This window comes from Notothenia rossii (assembly GCF_949606895.1).
Source record: "Notothenia rossii genome assembly, chromosome: 2".
Classification (NCBI taxonomy): domain Eukaryota; kingdom Metazoa; phylum Chordata; class Actinopteri; order Perciformes; family Nototheniidae; genus Notothenia; species Notothenia rossii.
Window position 1 is genome coordinate 47,926,626 of NC_136904.1, and position 25,032 is coordinate 47,951,657.

Consider the following 25,032-nt stretch of genomic DNA (forward strand, 5'->3'; position numbering starts at 1 on the left):
AAAATATTCGTGCTGGCCAAACGGCGTTACTACACTTCCGTTTGGTTGCCAGGCCTGGAAACACTTTTTCCCATTGACTTACATGGGGAAAGAGTGGTCTTTAAATCGTTGCATAATTTTTTTTAAACTAAATAAACTACCCAGTATGAACACTTGTATAGCCCTTATTAAAAACATTAATTCCTCAAGTTATAATAATGTGCTAATAACATTATTCTGAGAGTTATTTCCCTCTGCATTATGAACGCGAATCTAACCCACGGGACCGCGCCGCCCGGCACGTTCATGTTACGTGCCCCGACCAATCAGAGCACACTTTGCTCACAGGGAGGGTGGGGGCTGGAGCTATAGAGAACCGCAGTGACGCCTCCAAAAACCTGGAAATAAGTTAGCATTTTTAGCACTTCCGGTTCCTTCCTCAAAAAGCAATGCATTTTTTCCATAGGGTTTTGGAAAATAGCTCGAAATAAGGTCTGTGGTTGACACAAATGTAAGAGATAAATCACGTTTTGTTCTACGACATTAAATGCATCAGCAGTGACCCCACTGGTGATTTTCGAAGAGTTTACGTGTCTGAAAAACGATGGTTGTTACCGAGTGGCTGAATAGGACTACAGAAATTGTCGAGGCCGTTGTACGTCATTACGCCGAACACGTAAACACTCCCGCTAAGTTTGTTTTCCCCTGTGTTCTGCTTGAAAGAAAGTACCTGCATATCTTTAGTATCTGTATATTGTTAGAAATTAAAATCAATGTTTTAATGGGGAAATGTAGTTTAAACATGCCATCAGTTTTAATGCTCTTTTATACTGAAAAACCAGAAATTCTTGTGCACAAGCAGTTAAGCTTTTATTCTGAAAATCCTTCATCTCCGGTTAGCATTTAGCATGTGGCTAATATACGATTTCCTAAAGAGGTGAATTTAGTAGCGAAATGATATGGAGTGGTGCAAACCGAAGCCTACTGATTTAACGCTACAACTATAGATGTCGAGATACTACCATGCTGAATATTAAATGAAGGTACAGTTTATTTGAATACATTATTGTTTACAGACGAGAGTAGCATGTGACAACATCCGGAATGACCGGAAACCAAACGAGCCGAGAAGTATTGTTTAGAGTATAGAGAGGCGAAGTCACGCCCATCTACTTCCGGTCCATGGGACCCCGGAAGCGAAAAATTATACATTGAATTCAATGGAGAGAGAAAACGTATCTTTTGATCCCGTTTGAATTGTGCCACGAACTACACATATGATGTTTGTCAATCTTAAACAATTATTTCCATGTCAAAAAAGTCACATTTTGTCCTAATACTGTTGAAATATAAGACTATGAAAAATACGCGACTACAAAGACTACAAATCCCAAATCCCATTCTGGGTCGCGCATGTGATGTCACAGGCGATAATGCTCCAAGTGGTTGCGACTCGTAATTAAAGCGAAGAAGAAGATTTCATAACTGATTTATTCCCTCCAATAAATATAAGAGATTGCTCCAATAAATTCACTTTTACAAGATGCCTGTGTGCTTTGTACCATGTTCACAAAAGTGATCATACCACTTGCTCGTTCTATCGCTTCCCCTCTTATGAAAGGACCAGGAGTCGCTGGATCAGACATATCAGGTAATATCATAGGTAATATACATGTTGTGCATGGAACATAGTCAAGTTAACTACCTAGCTAGTAGCGACGAGTAGCGAGCACGTTAGTTAGCATTACATTACTTAGCCTTGTCATTTTTAGTAGCCTTACCATTAAGTTATTATTTTATTACATGAAGTACACCAAAATGTTAAACAGTAAGAGTAGTCATCATGGTAAGTATTTCGTGAAACATTTGAAGAGTGGCCTACTGCGCCCTCCACCGGGTGCTAAGGAAGCAGTTCAGGGAGAGTCGAAGGAAGGCAGGCAGGCAGGGAGCTTTGCATGACATTCTTCTGGACATGTGTCATTGTGATGACAGTGAGGGTGAGTCAATCTGTTGGTTGGAAAGATAGTAGTTGAGTGATTACTGAGAGAAAATTATTAAAATAGATAATTATTCAGTGTTGTTACTTTAAAGTGTTGTTACTGACCTTTTTCTCTTTTATTTTCTTTACCTCACCTGTAACTGCTGAGACCCTGAGGAACATGCACACTGGACTGACCTGCTCTGGCAACCTGATTTCCACTGTACGTAATAGTATTTGGTTATGGTATATTATTTATATACATCAAAGGCACAATGCACCCCCCACAGAGACACATGTATTGAGTGTGATATTTTGCATAGGTCATGTGAAATCATCTTTACATACTAGAAAACTGTAGGAGCAGCAACTTGTTTTGAAATTGAATTTTTAATATCCGATAATAAAGTTGATCTGTTTTCTTTATTCTTCTCTCTTCCCAGCTCCACCCATCACCATTCTCTGTTCCTGCAGGTCCTGCTTGCTAATAAATGCTTTATTTTTTTACACAGTTACAAATAAAGTCAATGTATTGTATGACATGAAGTTGTGCTTCATTCTGAGTCAATAATAAATTCATTCTGCCTTCAACTGCAAAATGATTGTGGACAGCACCGACATCCATGTAGCTGCCCCCCAGTAAGATGAACCAAGCAAAGCTGACACTCAACATACAGCTTTGCTCTTAAGTTGACATGAAGAATTTGTGAAATATTGGTAATTATTTGGAAAAAATGACTGACGATGCAGAAAACTTTTTTTATTTAGGAACAGTGGTCAGGTGAAGCATTTATCACTACATATGTGTCACACTTAAAAGGCCAAACACACTGGCCAAACACACCTCGTTTACAACTCCCCAGTTGACAGCCATGACTCCGTCTAAATTGTACCCCCCAAGCACCCTCTTCATGAGGGACGCGCATGGAGTGGATGAAAGTCCCGACCTCAGCACAGCACCAAAATTGCTGGCTGTCAACCTGCCCTGCCTGTGTAACTGCCACTGAGGATTTGTCCGCTGCCCTACGGTGGCTGTCTGGATGGCAGCTTGCTGGTCTCTGCTCAGTCGCATTGAGGCAAGAATTGCCTCAAGCCCCCGACCCCCACGCTCCTTCACCAGCTCCGGCACGTTGAAAATGGCCTGATGTTGAGGCTGCAGCTCTGGCTCAGGTGACAAAAGCCATGCCATGCCACGCTGCGCCCCTCAGTGGAGACCTGAACCAGTCTACTTCCTCAGTGGCGATGTCTCTGGCCAGTGGGTTGTATGTCTCCTCTTGCTGTTGGTAGAGTTGAGACACCGGCTGGACTACTTTTGAAGTGCCAGGCTTCCTCCACTGGCACTCAACTTCTGTGGAGCTGATCTGCCACATGGCAAATATTGCCAATGCTGCAGCGTGGCTGCATTTGTAAATCCCCCGTGCACAACCACAGACAGCGCTCTGCATCACGCCATCCTCTCCCATGTAGATCTGTACAAATAAAGTAAGTACCATGTTTGTTAACATGCTATAATAGATTGAATGAGCAATAGAAGGATGGTCCAGATCTGGGGGTGGGAGGGTTTATTTTTCCATAGTTTTGTCCTCTTGTCTGATTGTTGTTGTTTGTTTTTTCTGATTTTTTTGTAATTTGTGTTGTATTGGTTGTGATTGTACATTGTATTTTTTTAAATGTGTATTACATTTTTGAAAAACATTTGATCAACAAAAAAGGATTTGGTCAGGGTCTAGACTCAGTGTGTAGTTTATGAATTAATCAATGCTCTCTACATTAGGAAAACATACCAGTGTACCAGAGGGAGTCACACACAGCTGTGCCTAGATAACCAAACAAATTGACAAGATAACCAAAATCCTTGAATCTACACACAGCAAATAAACTCAAATGACACAACGAGATGTAAAAAGGAGATCACACATATAGTCGATATAAAACTGGCCGCTTCAATCTGAAGAGCAACTAAAACAAAACACGGGAGTGTACCTTGTTCTTGTGAACACTAATGTTATCCACAGCATACACACCCGTATACAGTACACCCGTTCTAGGTTCTGATTGGCTCTCTAGGTTGGCATTCTAGCTTCTGACTGGCTGTCCAGGTTGTCAATCACAGCCGTGGTTCATATTATGCTAGTCGACTCGTAACATCGCTAAACTTTTTTTCTTGACGGTTTTCTCAGTCAACTAATGCTATTGATAACAGTAACATAAATTAACACAGCCCTGCACACTGCAGTCATTATATGCCGGGTCTGTGGTTCATCATCTTCTTTTTCATTCTCCTCCTTATTGACTGACATTAACCTTAAACATTGCGCTCATATTACTCACCGAAACCTTGTAAAGCCGGTCCCGCATGCTGGCTCTTACAGAACCGACTAACTCCCCTTTCGTGTTTGTACAGCTCTCAACGTGCCCAGACTTGTAGTGATTTTCACCTCGTTTTATACTTTTATTCTCATTCTGAAAGAATGAGGTGAAATGTGCCAACGTGACGGTCATCTTTGTGTTGGTGACGCGTATTGTGCGGGACCAGAGACATGTAGTTCACTGAGCGGCTTAACACAAAAAAATGTGTTACTTCACAGTTTTACGACACATTTTAATTTTTTTGACTTGCAAAATGTTCTTTTAAATTGACAAACATCATATGTGTCATTCGTGGCACAATTCAAACGGGATCAAAAGATACGTTTTCTCTCTCCATTGAATTCAATGTATAATTTTCCGCTTCCGGGGTCCCATGGAGGCTCCCGGAAGGGGAGGGACTTCGCCTCTCTATTGATTACAGCGTTTAGAATGTGTTAAATGAAAAGTGATGAAAGAGAATATGAGGAGAAACGGCGTGTTAAGCATATATTGAATGTGAAAAGAACCTATCCTCTGTTTAAATGCAATAACGGACATTAGAGACGAGGTGAGCCGGCTGGCGGGGAGGAGCCAGCAGAGGATATATAAACAGCACCGGAGGAGAGATCCAGGCTCTTCTCTTCCCTATCGAGGAGAGCCAGATCACAGCTGTTTGTCTGACTGAACAATATCATGCTTGTGTCCAACCCGCGCCTTTTTTAATTAAAGTACCCAATTGAACTTTCACAGAGACTCCATTTAGTCTCCTATTTTAAAGCTTCTCTCCTGGTCGGGAGAATAACGAACACAGTTAACAATCTGGTGAGTTCCCTGACGTGATCTCGCTGACCGAGGAGAGAAAACCAACCGGCTGTTTCCTGGAGACGCTTGCAGCCATTCGACACACAAGAGCTCAAATCAATCGGTAAGAAGATGCCTGTTATGACAAAGATTCTTCACTAGTTAAACTAGGCAAAGTTAGATTTGTGTGTTTGATGGCAGCTGGCTGATCCTGAAAATAGCTGTGCATTTTAATGTTAAAACAACCCAAATTGATAAAATAATCACTCTAAAACCGCGAGGCGTTGTTTTGTCACAAGCAGGGTGAGTTCACACTTTCTTTTGTTCCATTAACCCTGCATGCTATTAACCACGTGTGGGTGTTGAATTTTAAATATATAGTGTGTGGACATTGTACTTTGGATAGGTGCCTTGCTGCTTTCACATGGGTGTCTCTTGTTACGTTAATAGTTATTTAGCCTATGACGTAAGGGTATATAGCCCATTTGACGATTTTTTGTTAAGATCTGGAGACATAGCGAATCGGTTAAGGGCCGAGTAAGTGAAAACCAGCGGGGCATAGTGAATCAACTAAGGGTTAAGACCGAAGTCAGTGCTTTAAAGAAAGTCCTTTTCAAGAAAGGCTTGGTTAAGGTCTAAGCCTTAATCAGTGGTTAAAACTGTTCTGTTTAAAAAAAGATATTGCGGGTGGGTTACGGTAATCGGAGAGCAGCAGTGCAGTAATAAGACGACGGTCTATTATCAGTGGCTGATAGGTCTCCATATTAGTCCCAGTTTGGCGTGTCCAAATAGCAACAGTTAACCATAGTCGACTATAAAGTCAAATATTACGTGAACAGGTTTATAGCTAGTGCGTAAGGGTTCCTAACTTTAAGTGATGATATTAATAAGATAAAGCCCATAGTCGACTATAAAGTCAAATATTACGTGAACAGGTTTATAGCTAGTGCGTAAGGGTTCCTAACTTTAAGTGATGATATCAATAAGATAAAGCCCATTTTTTTCATAGTAAGCTAGATAGAAATGTTGTTATTTTAAACTAAGTGTTTTTTTGGCTTGGATTTCAGGGTTTATAATACCACACCAGTGGTTTACTTTGTTACGGTTCCTTTAAAGATCACCTCGCCATTGTTTAAACTCCCACCTGAGAGCCGCATGGACAAATCTCTTTGTCTACAGGTCAGAGTGCGAAATAATCGGGTGCCATCTTGTTTACACCCCACATGTGGAAAAACAAAGACAGGGCAATCGCCATTTCGTGAAATGCAAATTCAATTTGCTCCTTTTGCTTTGAATTTGCATTTACACAGAGCATCCACCAATTAGAAGTAGCAGAGTAGAACATTTAGCAGACTATTTTTGTAATTATGAGAAGGATACAGATTACAAGTGATGTTGTTCCCCTACACAGAAAACTATTGTGTCCACACAACTAGTGAGGTCAAGATGTGACGGAGCGACAGAGACTGGCCCAACATTTTCCAGCCAGTACATAGATAGACCCCGTCAGAAGACCGGGGCTGTGTTTAAAGGGGAACTTCACTTATTCTTAGCCAGAAGTGTAGTTTTTAATCAAACAATTATGTGATTTATGGAGTCAGATTACATTTTTCTCATAAACACAATTTTATAATCGGTCTGAAGTATCTGTTTTAAGGCATGAGCCGCAGATTGAATAACATAACACTGATTGAGAGCTTGGATGAAGAAGTTGTAGGGTTTTTACAACAGTTTCAAGAATCAGTCTTTATTTATTTATTCTTGAGTAACTTTACTGATTTATAGTGTAGTGCGTAAGGCAATATCTCATTATGAGTGAGGAGCACCAGCCCTTCATGCAGGTCACCCTCTGTGAGAATAGTTCATATTTTCCCTCCAGTTTGGAGACAGATTATTTTATCATATGTTAGTTCAGCAGTGTCAACCAATCCTCTAATCCTAGAGTTATCGAGACGCATTAGCGACACCAGGGGTATTGTTTTTCGCAGCAACGATGATGCATAATACCATGACAAAAGCCATTATTGAAACAAGTAAACTATTAGAAGTGCTAATGGGAAATGTTTTGTGAATATGCATTTATGCCATCAGAAAGCCATACATCATATGATATTTTTGTACGCCTTGTGGGTACACGGAGAATTTATATTTATTTAATGCAACGTTATGGGTTTTACATGTCCTGTTCAGAATAGGGTAATCATTGCAATATTAATTGAGCACTTTATGCTCACAGGAGGGAGTGTCATGATTATACAGATATGTTGATTTCAGTGACGTAGTTAATAAATAATAACATGTAGTCAACAATAGGTCATAAAACAACAATAGGTATGCCAAAGCTTGGGCCTTCTCCAAGGAGGGAGTGGTCCAGTTTTAGATATTAGACAAATAGAAGTGGATGAATATGTCAGAACTCTGAGTAATATTATGCAAGTTTTGTCTACACAGCAGGCTAGGAAAACTACAGCGATACCAGACGAGACACCAGAAGAGACTCCTGTTCGGCCAGGTGATTGGGTGAGGGTGAAAGTTCACAAAAGACAGTGGGCTCATCCCCGGTGGACGGAAGCGTGAAAGGTTGTAACAAACTTCACACGCGCTCCGGTTTAAAGGTAAAGAAAAAGGAGCAAATTGACACCACCTCACACATTGTCACCCTTCACTGGCGACTTCCAGAACATTATTGGGAGTTAGGACTGATTTGGCAGAGCTGGAACAAAACAATAAATAGAAATAAGATAAAGATAGAAACAGCTCAAAAGACAAATTGTCTATAGATTTTTATAGATTGTACATTAATGTGAAAACCTATTTTTTTGTTTTACATCTGAAAAAGAGTCCAATTTTTTGTATGTTATTTTTGGACTCATTATTTAAATTCTGTAACGGACACAACCAGGGATAAAATAGAGATGATGACGAGAACAAAGCCAAACCAATTGTGGGGTCCCCTAGGGATAAGAGTCAGAATAGCATTGTTGGTTGTGCTCATTACACTTGGCACATTGTTGGTTGGATGGGGAGTACAATATCAAGTAAAACATGGAACCATTAGTTCACTCATAGAGAATGCCCACATCACTAACAAGACTCCAGCTGTGTTTCACAGACTTTCACTTATCCTCAGAGCCAAGAGATCAGCTGAGCAACAAGAGGAGGAGTTAGAAATACTCGTTCCCAAACAAGAGGCGGTTATAATCAAGATGATTCACCCCCCCTATATGCAGTTCTTGTATCAAATGATGAGATGGGTTTAAGTGATCGGGATATGTAAGTGATGGGGATTTACAGATTAGGGGAATCTCTAAATACACTGGATCCATGTTTTAGTCCGTACCAGAAACACCCCCTGTTAAGTTTATGAACAACCGACCGGTGACCTGAGTAGAATTTTTGAAAATGATTACAGTTGAAACAGGCTACTAACCCAAAAGTACAGCTTTGTACGTACAAACTCTATGAACAAAATGTCCTAGCAGACAGTGGCGACATTGCAGATATGTCCAGTCACCAAAGTTACTTATGTTCTAAATAACAGTGAGATTTAAAGTGATGGAGAAAATATGGAGACGTTCCTTTATAGTGTGTGAAATATGTGGTGCTTGAAGCATCTAGGTATTTAAATGTATGGAAGAAAGTGGTTTCCTGAAAGTTAATTGGAGTAAACATGTTACAGTGGGTGAAAACAATGTTTAGGGATATGGTACAATTATTAGAAAACATTAACTGGGCTTAGATGACATTTAACATCAAAGAAAGATAGTATGGTTTGGAAAATAGAGTGGGAAAGATTGGATTTATTTTACCTCAGTGTGTTAACTATAGATAATGCGTCCCGAGATCTCTCTCTCTCTATCTCTCCGCCTGTCAGAACGCTACGACCCCAACTTCCAAGCAGACAAAAGACCTCACCACGGAAGACTCCTCCTCCTCCATCGAACAGACAGAGAAGCAGAGCTGAACCAACAATGACAAGACTTTATCCAGAACCATCTCCACCTGAGGAATCCAGAACTACAGGTGACATAAAAAGGCACACTCTCATCGGTCCCCCACAGGACATGAAGTTCCAAGCTGAGCCACAAGATTTGGACACAAGAGCAGAGTGTGGGACATGAGAGCAGAATACGCCCTCCATGCAACAAAGTAGAGACTGTAAAGGAGGAGATGAAAAGCAAAGCAGTTGGGCCACTGAAGAGAGTTACAGCGGAAGGATCCAAGCGCAGATGGACTGAGGAGAAGGTGGACGGAGAAGAGGACAGGACGGAGGAGTTGGCATGGTCCGGCAGAACGTGAGGGGGTCGTGGCTTGACAACCAGAGGGGGAGAGAAGGAAAACGGGAGTGAGTGAGTTTACACATAAACACACTTATTCACCAACGAGAAATACGTAAAGAAAAAGGTTTATTAGCCATGAATTAATCAATTGGTGAATTTATAAAGAAAGAGGAAACTATTAAATAACCCTAAAAACACACTGAGGGTAGAACATATTATTCAATCTTTTCATCATATGAACAAATTATTCTTTAAGAGTTTTTTTATTCATGTGTGAATTTGGGTAAGATTTAATTTGTTACAGTATAGACCTACAGTTTAAAGGGATGGTTTTAGTAACCACTCTATAAAAGCAGACAAATCTTTATTTGTATGGAAAATGTTAAAGGTAGAGCTAGTACCAAGCCAAAGATATTATTCCAATCTAGAGTATTGATTTCTCCATTGTAGCATGGTTATTACCTCAGGAGGGAAGATTAAGGTGGAAATAACATTTGTTTTTTGTCCAAGATGTAGAGTTTTAAAAAGACAAAAGAGAGATTGCACATTTTAATTTAAAAAAAACTAATATAATTGGGAGTAATACATGCGGGGCCTTGGATCACTCATTGTGATGGTGCATATTTTACAACAAATATCGTTCAGGGAGAAGGGGTCGCTCGATCCACCCTGCAGATGTTTTAAATCTTACTTGCAGCTTCAGATGGAGTATGAGTTTTAAAAGACAAGCGCCACCAGCTCCTAAAGGTCATCCATTTAATCAGTGATGACCTGACATTTAGAGATGTTATTTAAAGGAGAAACATATCTGCCATAGGTGTAAATTCCTGAATTGAACTGCAAACCATTAATGAAATGACTTCTGTTTTAAAGTTCTTGTTAAAGGAGGGAGTAATTATCACATGCTCTAGCACCCAAGGTTCTGTTAAAGGGGTTAGCATAGCTATTTAAGTAGACAAGAATTGAAAATAAATTAGTATAATGAGTTATTGATATTCAGCTGGTTCTCACACCATTTCAGGGACTTTATCTCTGCATTAGAACAGACCACCCAAAGGTAATGAGAAGGAACTTTTAAGTGATGAAACTCTACAACTGTTGTAACTGACCAAAATCTTCTCCCAGAAATGGCTGTCTAGAATGCCGTACCCCAGAGTAGAACGTACCGATTGATCACGACGGCCCCTTCTAGAGAACATATTACTTTCATACCTTAAATGGTATGAAAGGAGGGAGGGTACATTTCTCATGAGGAGATAATTACAAATGCTAGCAGAACAAGACGACCAACCCCCGTATACAGATGTTGATGACAATGATGAGTTAGTTTAAATGACCAGTCCAGCTGGTTTAAATGTCCAGCTGATGTGATTCTTTACATTATGAAATCATGTGAAGAAGTGAGCAAAATAAAATGCTAAAATGGAGTGAATCCATTTCAATTTACTTTACACTATTCCAAGATAGTGTATTTTTATTTTCAATTTATTTTATACTATACCAAGATGGTCTATTTTATTTGAATTTACTATTTTATTGCTATTCTAAAATGGTTTATTTCTTTTCACTTTGTAAAAACAAGTGCCTTAACACTGAGCGTGGTATGAGAACGGTTTCTGTGAAAGGAGGGACGAAGAAATGTTCTGATACCAAGCCGTTGCTGCTATTTTGAAGAATGATATTGAATGTAAACACTAGAAGTTATGCACAAGGGAAAACTTTTATGTTTGAACACAGACAAGAATTTATTTTGTATTTTTGTAAAGCCGGCTGTAAAACCATTCCATTTGATTGTATGTTTGTTAATATGAGATATGTAATATGCAAATTTCAGATGAAGAACTCATTGATTTCAGTATTATACACACCTTTTAGGTGTGTAAGGAGGGACTGTTAGAAATTAAAATCAATGTTTTAATGGGGAAATGTAGTTTAAACATGCCGTCAGTTTTAATGCTCTTTTATACTGAAAAACCAGAAATTCTTGTGCACAAGCAGTTAAGCTTTTATTCTGAAAATCCTTCATCTCCGGTTAGCATTTAGCATGTGGCTAATATACGATTTCCTAAATAGGTGAATTTAGTAGCGAAATTATATGGAGTGGTGCAAACCGAAGCCTACTGATTTAACGCTACAACTATAGATGTCGAGATACTACCATGCTGAATATTAAATGAAGGTACAGTTTATTTGAATACATTATTGTTTACAGACGAGAGTAGCATGTGACAACATCCGGAATGACCGGAAACCAAACGAGCCGAGAAGTATTGTTTAGAGTATTGATTACAGCGTTTAGAATGTGTTAAATGAAAAGTGATGAAAGAGAATATGAGGAGAAACGGCGTGTTAAGCATAGATTGAATGTGAAAAGAACCTATCCTCTGTTTAAATGCAATAACGGACATTAGAGACGAGGTGAGCCGGCAGGCGGGGAGGAGCCAGCAGAGGATATATAAACAGCACCGGAGGAGAGATCCAGTCTCTTCTCTTCCCTATCGAGGAGAGCCAGATCACAGCTGTTTTTCTGCCGGAACAATATTCTGTCTGTAACACTACCGCGCCTTTTTTAATTAAAGTACCCAATTGAACTTTCACAGAGACTCCATTTAGTCTCCTATTTTAAAGCTTCTCTCCTGGTCGGGAGAATAACGAACACAGTTAACAATATCTATATCTGGCCATTAGAATCTGTATTTTTGAAATGGTCGTTTTTAACACCGTAGTTTTACAAATGATAGAATAATTAATTACCAGTGTTTTCCAATTTTACTCGGCAGTTCGTTTCGTTAGCTAACGTTAGCTAAAGCTAGCGCTACTAGTTAGCTACGCAATGGTTTGTTGCTTTGCTCCGGGTTGCAGCCACAGGTCTTCGCATGAAACGTGCTTGTTCTATCGTTTCCCGGCCAATGTTTTCCAGAGGAGAGTCTGGATTCGTGTCATGAGGTAAGCTGACGTTACATTTTTGTCCATGTCACGGTGAAATGTAAATGATGGGTAGTGACTGTATCGCCGTTTTAGAGATGGCGCTGCTGAAAAGACCGCAACATAAGTAAAGATAATGAATACATCCTATTACAACCTGTGTGGCTTATATGATAAGTCTAATTAGTACAAGCAGCATAACGTTTCACCATGTAACTAAAGATTGTAGTCAGGGAAATCAGTTTGACATATTGAACTAATAACAAATCACCTCTGGCTGGCAGAGAACTCTCTGCTCCATAGCTTCTCTTGGACGTAAAATCACATGTACATTTTACATTTATGTTCAATTTAATATCCCATCCCTCACATACTTTTGTATATATAATAACTTATATTTTGTTTTTCTTGTTATGCTGCTGCAACACAAACATTTCCCAAATTGGGATCAATACAGTAATATCTTATCTTAATTAATTAAGAAATATAACTATTATAATTAGTGTAGCAGCTGACAACTATTTTCAATATGGATTAATCTACCATTTATTTCTTTAGTTCAATTTTCATCTATAAAAATGTCAAAATAGTGAAAATGTTCATGGGACTTATCAAAGTGCAACGTTATATCTTTAGATGTTTTGTTTTAGCCTATCTACTGTATGTCTTAATGCTCTTATATGTGACGGGGTGACTTCCATGAAACTAATATTTTATATCTTCCCAACAGACGAGCTGACAGGAAACCTAACACTCTTACAACCACAACATTGCAACATCCTCCACTGAATGCATACGTTTAGCTGCCTTTGCAGTGTGCGAAAAAGTACACGTCCCACCGTCCGGGACGTGTTATTTACAATATCGGACAAGTAGATCTTTCAATTGACTTGTCCGGCGGACAAGTGACGTTTTTCGCCCGGATTTATTGTTATATTATTGATAGATTCAGTTTACAAAAGGCAGAACTCATTCGCAAATTGGACGTGTCCGCCATTGTTCGTTTAGAAATGTTAGTTTCGGTTCTGTTTGTCGATTCCTAATGAAATGCATCTCGCCGCTTTCTGTGCAGGGGCGGGGCGGGAAGTGTAGCACAGTGGCAGGGTTGGGAAGCAAAACTCGGTTCCGAGTAGGAACAAATAACAATTGTCCGTTCCCGGGATTGATAAGAGTTGTGAGGACAGGAGGCGAAGCCGAGCCCCGCGGACCGCAGCTCCCTCTCTCTGCTCCGGATCAGCTGATCGCTGCATGGTGCAGCTCAGCGTCTCTCTCTCTCTTTCTCTCTCTCTCTCTCTCTCTCTTTCTACACACAGCGGATTCACTGCCCGTTTAACAGCCTCATCTTTGTCAAACTTTCTTATGTTCTTTCTCTAACACGTAATGAAGGTTATTAGGACTTTTAGCTCCTTTGTTGTTAATATTGACCGCCATTTCCTTTATGAAGTGAAGCAGCCTCCCTGTGTCCTTGCGCTGTAATCATATCCCCGGACCCCCATACTCGGAGGAGCACAGGGATGTCAGTATTGTTTATAAGGCAGGGTATAGAAATTATTGAAATTAAAATACTATCTATTTACTTTTACAAACAGTGAACAGCTGGGCAGCTGCAGCATGTGTATTGCAGGACATGTGTAAGCGTCTTTGAGTTTTAGAAAAGCGCTAGGCCTATAGGCTATAAATATAATGTATTATTATTATTATTATTATTAGGCCTATGTGTTGGACATGTGTGGTTGGACTCTGTCTCACAGGCAGGTTGCAGCATGTGTGTTGCAGGACATGTGTTGGACACACAGATTGTGTGGTTGGACTCTGTCTCACAGGCAGGTTGCAGTGTAACATCAGAGGAGACTGGGCCAATTGTACATTCTTAAACTGCACCACTTAGAACTAACAAAACAATGCAGAGATTATGTTTATATAATTGTATTCAATAACCGTAATAAATTTAACAGTATGAACTGATTTGTAAATAGGAATACAGATTTGACTTAATGTTTTCATAAATATATTTTTCTCCCAGTTTGTCATGGGACTTATTTTTACCCTCTCAAAGAACCGGAATCGAGAACCGAAAATAACTGGAATCGAAAAGCAGAACCGGAATCGTTAAAATCTAAACGATACCCAGCCCTATGTGTGATGCAGTAAAATGTTACCGCTCACTCACGTGAGCGGTGTCGTAAAAACCGTGGGAAAATGTGAAATACGATGGCGAAGAAGAAGATTCCAGTGGCCCCAATTTGTGTCCATTCTGGACAAGTGAAAATGTATTCGGACAAGTAAATTGCCAAACTCACTTGTCCATGGACAAGTACTCTCTAAAAACTTTTTCTCACACTGCTTTGGCTTCTTCCACTGACAGGGGGTGTCAGTGCAGCTGAAATTGTGGATGGCAAAGATGGCTCATGCAGCCGCATGACTGCATTTCCATTCTCCACATGGGCATTCACATTTTGTGGAGAGAATTCCCTCTTCTCCTGTAGATACCTGTGGTGGTGGGATTGTTTTATTATTTAAAATATATTTACATTTGTAATGCCTTCCCAATTATCCCTTTAATTGTTTGGTTAGTATTGGTGGAATCTCTTCCTTAAATTTGGCTACAGCACTAACAGATAGGTTTCTGCTGCAGGAGCTTTGGACTAATGCTTTGTAGTCTAGTAATAGTACTTCAAAAGTTACTCAGAAATGGTCGGATAAAGCAGGATTATGCGGTTCGACTAATAGTTGCTCAATTTCAATACCATAAGTCAGAACAAGGTCGAGAGTGTGATTATAGCAGTTGGTTGGTTTATTTACACTCTGACAGAAAGCAACAGAATCTAATATAGAGTTAAATGTAACAGTAAGGCTATTTTTATCATCGTCAACATGAATATTAAAGTCACCTACGATAATTACGTTATCTGTTTTAAGTACCAAGGTTGATAAAAACTCAGAGAATTCTGAATTTTTGTTTAGTATTGATCAGTAAACTTGAGTCAAAGATTAGTGCAACTCCACCTCCTCGGCCCGTGCCTCGGGCAATATGAGTATTGATATGGCTGGGTGGAGTGGCCTCATTTATGCTGACATATTCTTCATGTCTCAACCAAGTTTCAGTGAGACAGCATATATCAATATTATAATCTGATATTAAATCATTTACCAATATTGCTTTAGATGCTAGAGATCTTATGTTTAAGAGACCACATTTAATCTTCCTGTTTTGTTGCACTGTAGTAGTTGTTACATTTACTTTTATTAGGTTATTATGTATGACACCTCTATTAGGTTTTACCTTAAATTGTCCTTGGGCAGACACACACACCGTTAATATTGGGTATTTTATTGGGTTCGGGATTCCTATGGATGACTGCCTAGGAGAGAGCGCAGAGAAGCGTGTAAGACTGCGACTCCGCCTAATGGTCTCAACTCCAGTTTGTCATGGATTAAGTCCACAAAGCCCTGAAATGTTTGCCGAAATGAGATTTGCACCTTCCAAAGTAGGATGAATGCCGTCTCTCTTAATCAGACCAGGTTTTCCCCAGAAGGCTGTCCAATTATTTACGAAGCCCACATTGTTTGCTTGGCACCACCAAGACAACCAGCGCTGAAATGATGACATGCGGCTATACATGTCATCCTTGATCAGATTGGGGAGGGGACCTGAGAAGATTACGGTGTCCGACATTGTTTTAGCATAACTACACACCGACGCCACATTACGTTTGGTGCATTCTGATTGGCGTAAACGAACATCATTACCACCGACGAGAATAACAATCCTACGGTATTTACGTTTATTTTTAGCCAGCAGTTTAAGATGCGCCTCAACGTCGCCCGCTCTGGCCCCCGGAATGCATGTGACTGTGGAGGCTTCGGTCTCTAAATTCACGTGTCTCATAATAGAGCTACCAATAACCAGAGTTGGCTTCTCAGTGGGTGTCTCGCTGAGTGGGGAATATCTGTTAGATACGTGAACGGGTTGGTGGGGACCTGCGGGTTTCGCGTTATGCCCCTTCTGAACAGTCACCCAATCTCCCTGCTGCTCGGGAGTTGCCGGGGGACGGCTAAGAGGAGCTACCTTTTTGCACCGGCTAACATGGGCTTTACTGTAGCTGAGTTATTTTCTAAGATGCGGAGCCGGGCTTCTATGGCTATGATTCCCGCCTCCAACCTAACAACTATACTACATTTAACACATGTATCGGTACCAGTAAAGGAGGTAGGGAAGTAACCAAACATGAGACAGTTAGAGCAGGAAATAGCACCCGAGGGTGGGGAAAGAGCCATGGCTAGCTATCAAGCTAAAGTAGCTAACGTTAGCAAACCCGAAAAGAGTGTAGGCAACTGTGGAGTTAAAGTCGCTAAGAGAAGGAGAGTTGTGAGTGCTTAAGGTGGTGTTATCTCTGAAAGTTCTCCACATCCCGGGACTGGAGAACAGGGGGGGGGGGGGCCCGACCTCATGTCGAGGGCCGGCCCCCTGCCACGCGAGTGGGCGCCTCACCCGGAGGTGGTGAAGCGGATCTGGGCCCAGTTCGGGAGGGCAGAGGTGGACCTGTTCGCCAGCCGGCACAACAGCCACTGTGCCCTGTGGTTCTCCATGGCCCTGAGCGACGACCCGCCCTTGGGGTGGGCGCGTTCGCACACGAGCCATGGCCAAGAAAGCTGCTCTACACCTTTCCACCGCTGCGTCTCATTCTCCCTCTCCTGGGGAGAGTGAGGCGAGAATGTCTGTCAGTCATCCTAGTGGTTCCGGATCGCGTCGGGGCCCCGTGGTTCTCAGAGATGACACAGATGAAGGTGGGCCAGCCCTGGGCAATTCCCCAGTTCTGGGGGGGAATGTCTCAAGAGGCAGGTGCAATCGGGGCGTTACCCACTCTGGGCCAACCTCTCCAGGCTTGGCTCCTGAGAAGGACAGGCTGAGACAGGGTGGATTGTCTCACAGTGTTATTCAGTCTATCCAGGCAGCTAGAGCGGGATCCACAGCCTGTTACAGGCCAAAGTGGCTGGGATTCCAGCGATGGTGTGAGGAGCGGATAATAGAGCCCCTATTTGTGAGTTTGGCTCTATTTTATCCTACTTACAGTTACTGGTGGACAGAGGGCTTGCTCATTCCACAGTGAAAGTGTATGCAGCAGCCATCTCGTCCTGCCATTAGAGATTTGACGGCAGGTCAGCCTTTTGTCAGCCACTGATGTTGCGGTTTTTACAGGGGGTCAGGAGGCTGCGCCCAGTAGTGCTCGCCTCCGCCCCGCAGTGGGACCTGCCGCTGGTGCTCGAGGCTTTGGTCACAGAACCATTTGAGCCTCTGGAGCTCTCCTTCCTGAAAGCACTGTCGTGGAAGACAGCATTGCTACTTGCCTTAACGTCAGCCAAGAGAGTGTCCGAGTTAACCGCTCTGTCGGTGCACCCGAGTTGCTTATTGATCCGGGGTGACCAGAGCGGGGCGAAACTCAGACCGAACCCCTCCTTTGTGCCCAAGAGCCTAAGGAGTGTGTTCAGGTCGAGGGCTATTCAGTTAGGGGGCTTTAGTCTTCCACCCCATAGTGGGGCCAGGGAAGCTTTAATTTGGCAATAATCAATTGAAGAGTCAGTGCACCATCATAAAGTAAATTTTTGCTTTAAAATGTTCATGATCTTGGCCTGTAAATTCCTTTTAAAAAATTTGAATGTTCTTCTGAAAGTTTGTTAAAGGGGATGTTAAGAATGAATAGTCTCAAAAGCTTCCAAAATTAGGTTTGACTCACCGTTGGTTGTGTATGTTTTTCCTTGCAATAAAGCTGTTGATTTCATTTTCACGAACTGAGAACATTAATTCTGCTACTCCAACATCTTCCCCTCCATGATCTCCTCTCACTCTGAAAAACAAATCATCAATTATATGGTTCAAAAAAATTATTCCACAATTAAAATATATGTAGTATATAATATATACTACACTACAGTATACTCCCAATGTAGTGCCATACAAATTGAGGAGAGGCCCACAGTTTTAAACCCCTACTGTACATAATCTATACATACAAGTAAATTTATAATATAACACATTATCGACTTGATCAATTAGTATTCATTGCAACATAAATCAACTGACAAATGACATGAAACGGTAAGAAAACTAGACACCTCAGAATGATTTACATGAATACTATAAAAAGAGAATGTTTCAATGTTAAATCACAGCCTCAAAGTTAACATATGATGGGTGGAATAGGCAGTATTCAGTCAGCAAAAAATGTGAAATTACGACTTTTATAATTTAATTTCCAGTATACAAAGCCTGCTTCCCCTCACGAATGAAAAAGAGTAGGTTACTACCCCCTATTTGTACAGAAAATAATCTGAAGCCTAATACAAAAATTAAAAAACACCACTCTTGTTTAGCAACATTACCTTTCTTGAATAGCCATCTATTCCTCCAAAGATGACAAAGTTGTATCCAATTTTAAACAAATAAGAAAGAAAAGATTAACTCTCAAACACAATACAAAACATCCACAGAAGCATAGATCTCACATAGAATATTTATGTGGATGAAAGCAAAACCAAATTTGTTCATGCTACGTTATGCTATGTTTAAATATTATTTAAAAAACACAAGATATATAAAACTAGAAATTAAAAAGAATAAAATGAACACTTCACATACAGATAGCATGCAAACAACCCTGATTAGCTTGTGATTTGTGTCAACAGGGCCGTCCCTGGCCAACTTGGGGCCCCAAGCGACATTGTGAGATGACAGCTGCTGTGCCAACTGTGTGTTGATGCTTCGCAGGTGGCGAAAAAAAATCTCCAGGTTCACTTTGAAATCTATAAAGAGAGACTTGGCCTTTATAATTTGGAATTGAAAAACGCACAACAGTCTTTCTTCTCTGACATCATTACCAAAAACAAAAACAACACATGTGAATTGTTTGCTACCGTCGACAGACTAACTAACCCCCCAGTGTCAGTAGCCTCTGAATTTCTATCCACCAGGGCGTGCAATGATTTTGTCTCCTTCTTCACTGACAACATTCAGAAAATCAGACAAGCAGTCAGTGCCTCTGCATCAGGTACAGCAAATGTGTTGTCCCTGTCCACCTAATATCAATTCAGACATCATGACACAATTCCATCAGATTAATGATAAAAACCTAGAGGACATTATTCAACTTCTGAAATCCTCCTCCTGCTGCGTTGATATTATTACAACAGACAAAGATGTTTTTCCTTGCATGGCCTCAGATCTACTTCATATAGTAAACAAATCTCTTCACTCAGGTATTTTTCCACAGGCCCTGAAAACTGCAGTCATTAAACCGCTCTTAAAAAAGAATAATCTAGATGCTTCAGTAATGAACAATTACAGGCCCATATCAAACCTGCCATTTCTAGGCAAAATCATTGAAAAAGTTTTTTTTCAACAGTTGAGTAACTTCTTGCATTTAAATAACTGTTTCGATGTGTTCCAGTCAGGCTTTCGTCCAAACCACAGCACTGAGACTGCTCTTGTGAAGGTCTTCAATGACATCCACTTAAACAGAGACAGTGGCAGAACTTCAGAGTTAGTATTATTAGATCTGAGTGCTGCGTTTGACACTGTTGACCACAACATATTACTAGACCGACTGGAAAACTGGTTGGGACTTTCGGAAACAGTTCTAAATTGGTTTGAATCCTACTTAAAGGACAGAAACAACTTTGTTTCTTTAGGTAAATACACATCTGAGTGGACAAATATGACATGTGGGGTACCTCAAGGCTCCATCTTGGGGCCTCTTCTCTTTAACGTCTACATGCTACCACTGGCTCAGATAATGAAAAACAACAAAATAAGTTACCATAGCTATGCAGATGACACACAAATATACGTAACAATTTCACCAGGAGACTATGCTCCAATCCAAACACTGAGTAAGTGCATTGAACAAATCAATGACTGGATGTGTCAGAACTTTCTCCAATTAAACAAAGATAAAACTGAGGTAATGGTTTTTGGAGCCAAGGCAGAACGTATAAAAGTTAGCGCTGAGCTTCAGTCTGCAATGTTCAAAACAACAGATAAAGCCAGAAATCTAGCTGTAGTCATGGACTCTGACCTGAGTTTCAACAGTCACATTGAAACAGTTACTAAATCAGCCTACTATCACCAAAAGAACATATCTAGGATTAAAAGACTAAGCAGGATTTTGGAAAAACTTGTCCATGCTTTTATCTTCAGTAGATTGGACTACTGTAATGGTGTCTTCACAGGTCTCACTGAAACATCTATTAGAAAGCTGCAGCTGATTCAGAACGCTGCTGCTCTAGTCCTTACTAACACTAAGAAAGTGGATCACATCACTCCTGTTCTGAAGTCTTTACACTGGCTTCCTGTGTGTCAAAGAATATATTTTAAAATACTGCTGCTTGCTTATAAAGCTTTGAATGGTTTAGGCCCAAAATACATTTCTGACCTCCTGCTAAATTATGAACCATCCAGATCTCTCAGGTCTTCAGGGACTGGTCAGCTTTCTGTCCCCGGAGTCAGAACTAAACATGGTAAAGCAGCGTTCAGTTATTATGCTCTAAATATCTGGAACAAACTCCCAGAAACCTGCAGGTCTGCTGCAACTCTGACTACTTTTAAATCCAGGCTGAAGACTTTTCTTTTTGTCGCTGCTTTTAATTGAACTATTCATATCTTAGACTGCACTGTAACTTTTATCCATGTGTTTTTTTTTCTTTTAATGTTTATTTTATTAACTTTTCTTTTTAATGACTGATTTTAAATGCCATTTTCTTAATGTCTTTCATTTTTTGTAAAGCACTTTGAATTGCCTTGTGTTGAAAAGTGCAATATAAATAAACTTGCCTTGCCTTGGCTTATGATAGCCAGGCCACTTAAGCGTTCTTGTGCCATTGACGTCTTCATAAGCTTCAGTTTGGAAAAGCTTCTCTCAGCAGAAGCAACTGTAACAGGAAGAGTTACTGCAATGCGGAGGGCAATCCAGAGATTGCCCACCGCAGATGCCGGTATCTGTGGAGAGACACCTTAGATCTGACATCTTGTTAGAGAGGGCTGAAATAAGTCTCTTCTGGAATGGATTTAAGGAGAGGACAGTATCAACAATGGTTGCATCGGTAGATATAGGAAGGCTGGATGATTGAGAGAGAATATAATGCCTTGCCTGTAAATATAAAAGAAAATCAGATTTGGGAAGATTACATTTCCTGTTTAATGTTTTAAGGATGTGACGCTACTCAGCCAGTCAAATTGGTGCATTCAGCACGATAGATTCAAACCATTCAAACACACACACACAGAGACGAGACAAGAGGAGAGAAACAGTCGGAGTAATTTCAAATGGCGGAAGGTAGACAGCGAAAACAGAGCATTTAGTGACATTTTCTCTTTCTGGACCTCTTTGAAATGCAATTGAATACCCCTGCATTATAGCAACAACAACAATCATAATAATAATAATAATGATAGCAATGATAATTGGGAGGGGAGGCGCGGCTTTCCTTATGTTCTCTGAAGGGAGGCTCACCTTCCCACAATTTGAAAACCCCTGGTTTAAGATATCCTTCTGTTGGGTGGTTTCTTCATTTTCGAATTCATCATTGTTTCAAAGGTTTGTATTTATTTTGAACTTTTGTAGTTTGAAAATATAAAAAATAGCAAATACAGCTTCCAGGTGAATGAAGAGTAAATATTTGTATTCCACCACTAATTCTCCCCATGTACAATATTCAGCACATAAAGATGCAGAGTGCCAATGTTTACAAAATAAGAAAAAGATTAATAAATACAATAAAAAAATACTTCTCTAGTAATCTAATTCCAATGTATCAAAGTTTGAATATGACCATCTATCCAATGTTTTCACCTCATGTTTACACTATGAAAATAATTCTGTGGAGCCATTTTCACCACTAGATGGAGCTGCAGGCCTCCATATCGACACCTCAGATGAATAAACTAGAAGCTAATGGTTACCAACACACACCACCATGACTGCAGGCTAGGGGTACTATCAGAGACCACAGGGGGGGCACCAGAGGGAAGACCCATCCTCAGGAACAGCGTACTCTGAGAAACTCAGCACAGGGTTAGGCTTCTTCTGCACAAGTGAACATGTGTGGTATGCTTTAGACAGAGAAGAGCACGACGCAAAAATAATCCCAAGTGTTCCTCTGGAGAACATGTCCAAAGCACATTTCCTCTTTAGGTTCCCTCTAGTCCGTATGTCTCTTATTATTCCTCCACTGTGAGGTTTAAGCTTCATTTGGCAGAATAATATTATTTTCATGTTCCACCCTCAGGAACATTTCTCAGAGCTCATCTTTAATCAGGATATCACAACTAGCTTGCAGCCAATCAGTTAGAAACTTGAGAAAACACTTTTGGTGGATAAATAAGGCTGTGGCTCACTGGGTAGTGTGCTGGACTTCGAATCAGGGGTTAGGAAGTCCGAGTCCCACTGCAGTCAGCATGTCGTTGTATCCCTGGGCAAGACACTTCACCCCACCTTCTGTGGGGATTGTCCACAGCACTGAATGTATGTAAGTCGCTTTGGATAAAAGCGTCTAACAAATGAGATGTAATAATAAAAATGATATCACACACAAATTATTATACAAAGCATATGTCACAAAACACATCTGGGGGGTCCTAAAGCTGGAGTGGGTAATGTGTTTTCTAAACAGTTTCTGTTTCAAATTATTACATTCTGACAGCAATCAATAACTAAAATGCTCTGATAAAAAGGAGTACAATATATGTCTGTCTGTAATGAGGATGCCTTTGTGTCGGCCTCCCTGCGCTCTCAGCATTCAAGGCGTTCACAGGAATCTTCCATTAGCTGTTAGCTTGATGGCTAACAATAGCCTTGTTAGCTTCATAATGAAGATTTAAGGGCAGTATCTTTGGAGGGAGTCCCGAAGCCTGATCTACGAAGCTGGTTCAACCTAACCTGGATATTTTTGAGTTAGCCGGTTGGCCTAATCCAAAACATACGCGCTCTCGCTAAACTGTACTATGAAGCGGGTTATCAAGTGGATCGCTCAAGCCAGCCGTGTCGTATCTAGTTAGGTGCGCGTTCACATGAAAGGGGTGGTATTTGGAGCATTCGACCAATCACAAACATGGAGAAGCGTACTGACAGCGCAGCGTCATACTTCCTGAAAAGTCAACTATAATATTAGACAAATATGAAGAAGTTCAACTTTAAACATCCATGACTTAAACACTTTATCCAGGATAAAAGCCACATAGCTGCACCTGCAAGGTGAATACAGCTGGTAAAAGAAAAAGTGTTTGAATGCGTACATTAACAGGTTTATGATATCGCTGCCCCGTCTAAGACACGAGTGGATCTGACTTTAATTACATTAGTCTCGAGTGTTTCGTCAACTTAATGTGTTGCTTAAAATAATACTTCTGCATACAGTAGGTGACGGCTGGTCATGCTCAGGTGCCAACATGTATCTGAAGGAAATCCTAACATGAGGGGTGTCTACTATATTATGTGTTTGTTTATGGGGAATTAAAATATGAGCTTATTTTTGGGATAAGATAACTCTAACCTACATCGTTTTGTATTTCTAAATTGGCAATTTTACCCTTTCGAACCTCTACTGTATATAAGATAGTAAAATATTAGGGCCGGGACTTTAACGCGTTAATTAAGATTAATTAATTACACAAAAATTAACGCGTTAAAATTTTTTACGCATTTTAATCGCACTTATTTTTGCACCGCGGAACGTTTCTCACTTGATGAGTTTTAGGCGTACCGATTATACTGGAGCACCAACTAACGTGCATGACTTCAGACAACAACAAACCACAGTGAATAAACATGAACAAAGAAGCAGATGAGACCGCTTTGGTTGGCCCCGTGGATGGGAAATTTTGTTTTAAAAAACGGACGGATGGAAGCGTGGATAAGAGCACTGTTGTGTGCAAATTATGCAAAAAACAATTTGCATATCACCGCAGCACATCAAGCCTGAAGTATCACCTAAATGCTAAACATATAGCAGCTAGCGTGGACGTTAGCCAGACACCGAGTACAAGGAGGACCCACACCCAACCCACACTCAACCAGATGACTGGTTTCAGGGCAAGGGTAACTAAGTCCACGTCGGAACAAATAACCAACTCCCTGGCTCACTGGATTGCAGTCGATTGTAGACCACTTGGAGTGGTAGAAGATAAGGGGCTGCAAAAGGTACTACAAATCGCATCGTCGGACACAACGTATGAGCTGCCATGCAGAAAGACGGTGACGAAAAGAATCCAGCAGCTGTATGACAATGAAAAGGAAGATAACGTGAATTTATTGGAGAAAGCCGAATGTGTTGCCCTGACTGCGGATCATTGGACCTCGGTAAGCAATTCAAATTACCTCGGTGTGACGGCACACTTTATTGACATCGAGTGACGTCTTCACTCATTTGCCTTGACCATCCAGAAGACCACTTCTAGGCACTTTGCTGAAAACGTGGCAGAAGATTTTGAGTCTGTGGCAGAGGCCTGGGAAGTCACACAAAAAGTCACCACAATCGGAACAGACAGTGCCCGAACCATGACCGCTGCAATGAGACTGCTCACATTCCAGCACATGCCGTGTGTTGCTCACGCGTTGCAAAGGACCATCACAGTTTGCCTTGCTGACAGCGGGTTCACAGGCACATTGGCAAGATGTCGTAAGATAGTGGGGCATTTTAAACACAGCCCCTCAAACACAGAGGAACTGC

The 25,032-nt window shown here is 40.8% G+C and overlaps 1 long non-coding RNA gene across 1 annotated transcript; it reads left to right on the forward strand.

The window, feature by feature from the left end:
* Positions 1–852: 852 nt before the first annotated feature.
* On the forward strand, positions 853–3,355 carry LOC307030085. Its single transcript, XR_013805525.1, has 2 exons — positions 853–2,180; positions 2,401–3,355. It is a non-coding gene; the product is annotated as an uncharacterized lncRNA (long non-coding RNA).
* The last annotated feature ends 21,677 nt before the right edge of the window (positions 3,356–25,032 follow it).